Here is a 7,804-nt window from a genome sequence, read left to right on the forward strand (position 1 = left end):
AGTAATTGCAACCAGTTTGAAAGTGATGGTCATTTCTACGTTGCGGGCACCCTAGGCTTCACTCTAGGGCGTTGCTAGACCGTATCGAATACTTACTGTCTTAGAAGTCAACGCCAGAAGCATAAAATACAATATAAATACAACAGTTCCTCGATCGTATAACCGGAATAATTGCAACCAGTTTGAAAGTTATGGTCATTTCTACTTTCCGGGCAACCTAGGCTTCACCCTAGGGCGTTGTTCCATCCGATCGAATAGTTAGGGCCTAAGAAGTGAACGCCAGAAGCATAAAATACAATATAAATACAACAGTTTTTCCATCGTATAAAACGAATAATTGCAACCAGTGTGAAAGTTATGGTCATTTCTACGTTCGGGGCAACCTAGGCTTCACTCTCGGGCGTAGCTCCACCAGATCGAATAGTTAGTGCCTTAGAAGTCAACGTCAGAAGCATAAAATACAGTATAAATACAACAGTTCTTCCATCGTATAAAACGAATAATTGCAACCAGTATGAAAGTTATGGACATTTCTACTTTCCAGGCAACCTAGGCTTCACCGTAGGGCGTTGCTCCACTCGATCGAATAGTTAGGGCCTTATAAGTCAACGAGCGAAACATAAAACACAAAATAAATAGAACAGATTTTCCATTGTATAAATCGAATAATTGCTACCAGTGTGAAAGTTATGGCCATTTCTACGTTCGGGGAAACCTAGGCTTCACCTTAGCGCGTTGTTCCACCAGATCGAATAGTTAAGGCCTAAGAAGTGAACGCCAGAAGCGTAAAATACAATATAAATACAACAGTTTTTCCATCGTATAAAACGAATAATTGCAACCAGTATGAAAGTTATGGACATTTCTACTTTCCGGGCAACCTAGGCTTCACCCTAGGACGTTGCTCCAACAGATTGAATAGTTAGGGCCTTAGAAGTCAACGCCCGAAGCATAAAATGCAATAAAAATACAACAGTTTTTCCATCGTACAACAGGAATAATTGTAACCAGTTTCAAATTGATGGTCATTTCTACGTTCCTGGCAACCTAGGCTTCACTCTAGGGCGTTGCTCCACCAGATCGAATAGTTAGGGCCAAAGAAGTCAACACCAGGAGCATAAAATACAATATAAATACAACAGGTTTTCCATGCTATAGTATGAATAATTGCAACCAGTGTGAAAGTGATGGTCATTTCTACGTTTCGGGCAACCTGGACTTCACTCTAGGGCGTTGTTCCACCAGATCGAATAGTTAGGGCCTAAGAAGTCAGCGCCAGAAGCATAAAATACAATATAAATATAACAGTTTTTCCATCGAATAAAACGAATAATTGCAACCAGTATGAAAGTCATGGTCATTTCTACGTTCCGGGAAACCAAGGCTTCACTCTAGGGCGTTGCTCCAACAGATCGAATAGTTAGGGCCTCAGAAGTCAACGCCAGAAGCATAAAATACAATATAAATACAACAGTTTTTCCATCGTATAAAACGAATAATTGCAACCACTATGAAAGTTATGGTCATTTCTACTATCCTGGCAACCTAGGCTTCACACTAGGGCGATGCTGCACCAGATCGAATAGTTAGGGCCTTAGAAGTCAACGTCAGAAGCATAGAATACAGTATAAATACAACAGTTTTTCCATCGTATAAAACGAATAATTGCAACCAGTATGAAAGTTATGGTCATTTCTACCTTCCGGGCAACCTAGGCTTCACCCTAGGGCGATGCTGCGCCAGATCGAATAGTTAGGGCCTTAGAAGTCAACGCGCGGAACATAAAACACAAAATAAATAGAACAGTTTTTCCATCGTATAAAACGAATAATTGCAACCAGTGTGAAAGTTATGGTCATTTCTACGTTCCGGGGAACCTAGGTTTCACTCTAGGACGTTGCTCCACCAGATCGAATAGTTAGTGCGTTAGAAGTCAACGTCAGAAGCATAAAATACAGTATAAATACAACAGTCTTTCCATCGTATAACAGGAGTAATTGCAACCAGTTTGAAAGTGATGGTCATTTCTATGTTCCGGGCACCCTAGGCTTCACTCTATGGCGTTGCTCCACCATATCGAATACTTAGTGCCTTAGAAGTCAACGCCAGAAGCATAAAATACAATATAAATACAACAGTTTTTCCATCGTATAAAACGAATAATTGCAACCAGTATGAAAGTTATGGACATTTCTACTTTCCGGGCAACCTAGGCTTCACCCTAGGGCGATGCTGCGCCAGATCGAATAGTTAGGGCCTTAGAAGTCAACGCGCGGAACATAAAACACAAAATAAATAGAACAGTTTTTCCATTGTAGAAATCGATTAATTGCTACAACTGTGAAAGTTATGGTCATCTCTACGTTCCGGGAAACCTAGGCTTCACCCTAGGGCGATGTTCCACCAGATCGAATAGTTAGGGCCTAAGAAGTGAGCGCAAGAAGCATAAAATGCAATAAAAATACAACAGTTTTTCCATCGTACAACAGGAATAATTGTAACCAGTTTGAAATTGATGGTCATTTCTACGTTCCTGGCAACCTAGGCTTCACTCTAGGGCGTTGCTCCACCAGATCGAATAGTTAGGGCCAAAGAAGTCAACGCCAGAAGCATAAAATACAATATAAATGCAACAGTTTTTCCATCGTATAACAGGAATAATTGCAACCAGTGTGAAAGTTATGGTCACTTCTACGTTCCCGGCAACCTAGGTTTCACTCTAGGGCGTTGCTCCACCAGATCGAATAGTTAGTGCGTTAGAAGTCAATGCCAGAAGCATAAAATACAATATAAATACAACAGGTTTTCCATGCTATAGTATGAATAATTGCAACCAGTGTGAAAGTGATGGTCATTTCTACGTTTCGGGCAACCTGGACTTCACTCTAGGGCGTTGTTCCACCAGATCGAATAGTTAGGGCCTAAGAAGTCAGCGCCAGAAGCATAAAATACAATATAAATATAACAGTTTTTCCATCGAATAAAACGAATAATTGCAACCAGTATGAAAGTCATGGTCATTTCTACGTTCCGGGAAACCAAGGCTTCACTCTAGGGCGTTGCTCCAACAGATCGAATAGTTAGGGCCTCAGAAGTCAACGCCAGAAGCATAAAATACAATATAAATACAACAGTTTTTCCATCGTATAAAACGAATAATTGCAACCACTATGAAAGTTATGGTCATTTCTACTATCCTGGCAACCTAGGCTTCACACTAGGGCGATGCTGCACCAGATCGAATAGTTAGGGCCTTAGAAGTCAACGCGCGGAACATGAAACACAAAATAAATAGAACAGTTTTACCATTGTATAAATCGAATAATTGCTACCAGTGTGAAAGTTATGGTCATTTCTACGTTCCGGGCAACCTAGGCTTCACCCTAGTGCGTTGTTCCACCAGATCGAATAGTTGAGGCCTAAGGAGTGAACGCCAGAAGCATAAAATACAATATAAATACAACAGTTTTACCATCGTTTAAAACGGATAATTGCAACCAGTATGAAAGTTATGGTCATTTCTACTTCCCGGGCAATCTAGGATTCACCCTAGGGCGTTGCTCCACCCGATCGAATAGTTAGGGCCTAAGAAGTGAACGCCAGAAGCATAAAATACAATGTAAATACAACAGTTTTTCCATCGTATAAAACGAATAATTGCAAGCAGTGTGAAAGTTATGGTCATTTCTACGTTCCGGGCAACCTAGGCTTCACTCTAGGGCGTTTCTCCAACTGATCGAATAGTTGGTGCCTTAGAAGTCAACGTCAGAAGCATAAAATACAATATAAATACAACAGGTTTTCCATCCTATAATATGAATAATTGCAACCAGTGTGAAACTGATGGTCATTTCTACGTTTCGGGCAACCTAGACTTCACTCTAGGGCGTTGTTCCACCAGATCGAATAGTTAGGGCCTAAGAAGTCAGCGCCGGAAGCATAAAATACAATATAAATATAACAGTTTTTCCATCGAATAAAACGAATAATAGCCACCAGTGTGAAGGTTATGGTCATTTCTATGTTCCGGGCAACCTAATCTTCACTCTAGGGCGTTGCTCCACCAGATCGAACAGTTAGTGCCTTAGAAGTCAACGCCAGAAGCATAAAATACAATATAAATACAACAGTTTTTCCATCGTATAAAACGGATAATTGCAACCAGTGTGAAAGTCATGGTCATTTCTACGTTCCGGGAAACCAAGGCTTCACTCTAGGGCGTTGCTCCAACAGATCGGATAGTTAGGGCCTCAGAAGTCAACGCCAGAAGCATAAAATACAATATAAATACAACAGTTTTTCCATCCTATAAAACTAATAATTGCAACCACTATGAAAGTTATGGTCATTTCTACTATCCAGGCAACCAAGGCTTCACCCTAGGGCGTTGCTCCACCAGATCGAATAGTGAAGGCCTAAGAAGTCAACGCCAGAAGCATAATGTACAATATAAATACAACAGCTTTTCCATCGTATAACAGGAACAATAGCAATCAGTGTGAAAGATATGGCCATTTCTACGTTCCGGGCAACCTAGGCGTCACTCTAAGGCGTTGCTCCACCCGATCGAATAGTTAGGGCCTAAGAAGTCAACGCCAGAAGCATAAAATACAATATAAATGCAACAGCTTTTCCATCGTTTAAAATGACAAATTGCAAAGAGTGTGAAAGTAATGGTCATTTCTACGTTCCGGGCAACCTGGGTTCACTCTAGGGCGTTGCTCCACCAGATCGAATAGTTAGTGCGTTAGAAGTCAACGCCAGAAGCATAAAATACAATATAAATGCAACAGGTTTTCCATCGTATAACAGGAATAATTGCTACCAGTTTGAAAGTTATGGTCATTTCTACTTTCCGGGCAACCTAGGCATCACCCTAGGGCGTTGTTCCACCCGATCGAATAGTTAGGGCCTAAGAAGTGAACGCCAGAAGAATAAAATACAATATAAATACAACAGTTTTTCCATCGTATAAAACGAATAATTGCAACCAGTGTGAAAGTTATGGACATTTCTACTTTCCGGGCAACCTAGGCTTCACCCTAGGGCGTTGTTCCACCCGATCGAATAGTTAGGGCCTAAGAAGTGAACGCCAGAAGCATAAAATACAATATAAATACAACAGTTTTTCCATCGTATGAAACGAATAATTGCAACCAGTGTGAAAGTTATGGTCATTTCTACGTTCCGGGCAACCTAGGATTCACCCTAGGGCGTTGCTCCAACAGATTGAATAGTTAGAGCCCTAGAAGTCAACGCCCGAAGCATCAAACGCAATAAAAATACAACAGTTTTTCCATCATATAACAGGAGTAATTGCAACCAGTTTGAAAGTGATGGGCAGTTCTACGTTCCGGGCACCCTAGGCTTCACTCTAGGGCGTTGCTCCACCATATCGAATTCTTAGTGCCTTAGAAGTCAACGCCAGAAGCATAAAATACAATATAAACACAACAGTTTTTCCATCGTATAACAGGAATAATTGCAACCAGTTTGAAAGCTATGGTCATTTCTACTTTCCGGGCAACCTAGGCTTCACCCTAGGGCGTTGTTCCACCCGATCGAATAGTTAGGGCCTAAGAAGTGAACGCCAGAAGCATAAAATACAATATAAATACAACAGTTTTTCCATCGTATAAAACGAATAATTGCAACCAGTGTGAAAGTTATGGTCATTTCTACGTTCCGGGGAACCTAGGTTTCACTCTAGGACGTTGCTCCACCAGATCGAATAGTTAGTGCGTTAGAAGTCAACGTCAGAAGCATAAAATACAGTATAAATACAACAGTCTTTCCATCGTATAACAGGAGTAATTGCAACCAGTTTGAAAGTGATGGTCATTTCTATGTTCCGGGCACCCTAGGCTTCACTCTAGGGCGTTGCTCCACCATATCGAATACTTAGTGCCTTAGAAGTCAACGCCAGAAGCATAAAATACAATATAAATACAACAGTTTTTCCATCGTATAAAACGAATAATTGCAACCAGTATGAAAGTTATGGACATTTCTACTTTCCGGGCAACCTAGGCTTCACCCTAGGGCGATGCTGCGCCAGATCGAATAGTTAGGGCCTTAGAAGTCAACGCGCGGAACATAAAACACAAAATAAATAGAACAGTTTTTCCATTGTAGAAATCGAATAATTGCTACAACTGTGAAAGTTATGGTCATCTCTACGTTCCGGGAAACCTAGGCTTCACCCTAGGGCGATGTTCCACCCGATCGAATAGTTAGGGCCTAAGAAGTGAACGCCAGAAGCATAAAATACAATATAAATACAACAGTTTTTCCATCATATAACTGGGATAGTTGCAACCAGTTTGAAAGTGATGGTCATTTCTACGTTCCGGGCACCCTAGGCTTCACTCTAGGGCGTTGCTCCACCAGATCGAATAGTTAGTTCCTTAGAATTCAACGCCACAAGCATAAAATACAATATAAGTACAACAGTTTTTCCATCGTATAAAACGAATAATTGCAACCAGTATGAAAGTGATGGTCATTTCTACGTTCCGCGAAACCAAGGCTTCACTCTAAGGCGTTGCTCCAACAGATCGAATAGTTAGGGCCTAAGAAGTCAACGCCAGAAGCATAAAATACAATATAAATGCAACAGCTTTTCCATCGTATAAAATGAATAATTGCAAAGAGTGTGAATGTAATGGTCATTTCTACGTTCCGGGCAACCTAGATTTCACTCTAGGGCGTAGCTCCATCAGATCGAATAGTTAAGGCCTAAGAAGTGAACGCCAGAAGCATAAAATACAATATAAATACAACAGTTCCTCCATCGTATAACCGGAATAATTGCAACCAGTTTGAAAGTTATGGTCATTTCTACTTTCCGGGCAACCTAGGCTTCACCCTAGGGCGTTGTTCCACCCGATCGAATAGTTAGGGCCTAAGAAGTGAACGCCAGAAGCATAAAATACAATATAAATACAACAGTTTTTCCATCGTATAAAACGAATAATTGCAACCAGTGTGAAAGTTATGGTCATTTCTACGTTCCGGGCAACCTAGGCTTCACTCTCGGGCGTAGCTCCACCAGATCGAATAGTTAGTGCCTTAGAAGTCAACGTCAGAAGCATAAAATACAGTATAAATACAACAGTTCTTCCATCGTATAAAACGAATAATTGCAACCAGTATGAAAGTTATGGACATTTCTACTTTCCAGGCAACCTGGGCTTCACCGTAGGGCGTTGCTCCACTCGATCGAATAGTTAGGGCCTTAGAAGTCAACGAGTGAAACATAAAACACAAAATAAATAGAACAGTTTATCCATTGTATAAATCGAATAATTGCTACCAGTGTGAAAGTTATGGTCATTTCTACGTGCCGGTCAACCTAGGCTTCACCCTAGTGCGTTGTTCCGCCAGATCGAATAGTTAGTGCCTTAGAAGTCAACGTCAGAAGCATAAAATATAGTATAAATACAACAGTTCTTCCATCGTATAAAACGGGTAATTGCAAGCAGTATGAAAGTTATGGACATTTCTACATTCCGGGAAACCTAGGCTTCACCCTAGGGCGTTGCTCCAACAGATTGAATAGTTAGTGCCTTAGAAGTCAACGCCCGAAGCATTAAATGCACTAAAAATGCAACAGTTTTTCCATCATATAACAGGGATAGTTACAACCAGTTTGAAAGTGATGGTCATTTCTACGTTCCGGGCACGCTAGGCTTCACTCTAGGGCGTTGCTCCACCAGATCGAATAGTTAGTGCCTTAGAATTCAACGCCACAAGCATAAAATACAATATAAGTACAACAGTTTTTCCATCGTATAAAACGAAT

This window comes from Calliopsis andreniformis, unplaced genomic scaffold (assembly GCF_051401765.1).
Source record: "Calliopsis andreniformis isolate RMS-2024a unplaced genomic scaffold, iyCalAndr_principal scaffold0004, whole genome shotgun sequence".
NCBI classification, from domain to species: domain Eukaryota; kingdom Metazoa; phylum Arthropoda; class Insecta; order Hymenoptera; family Andrenidae; genus Calliopsis; species Calliopsis andreniformis.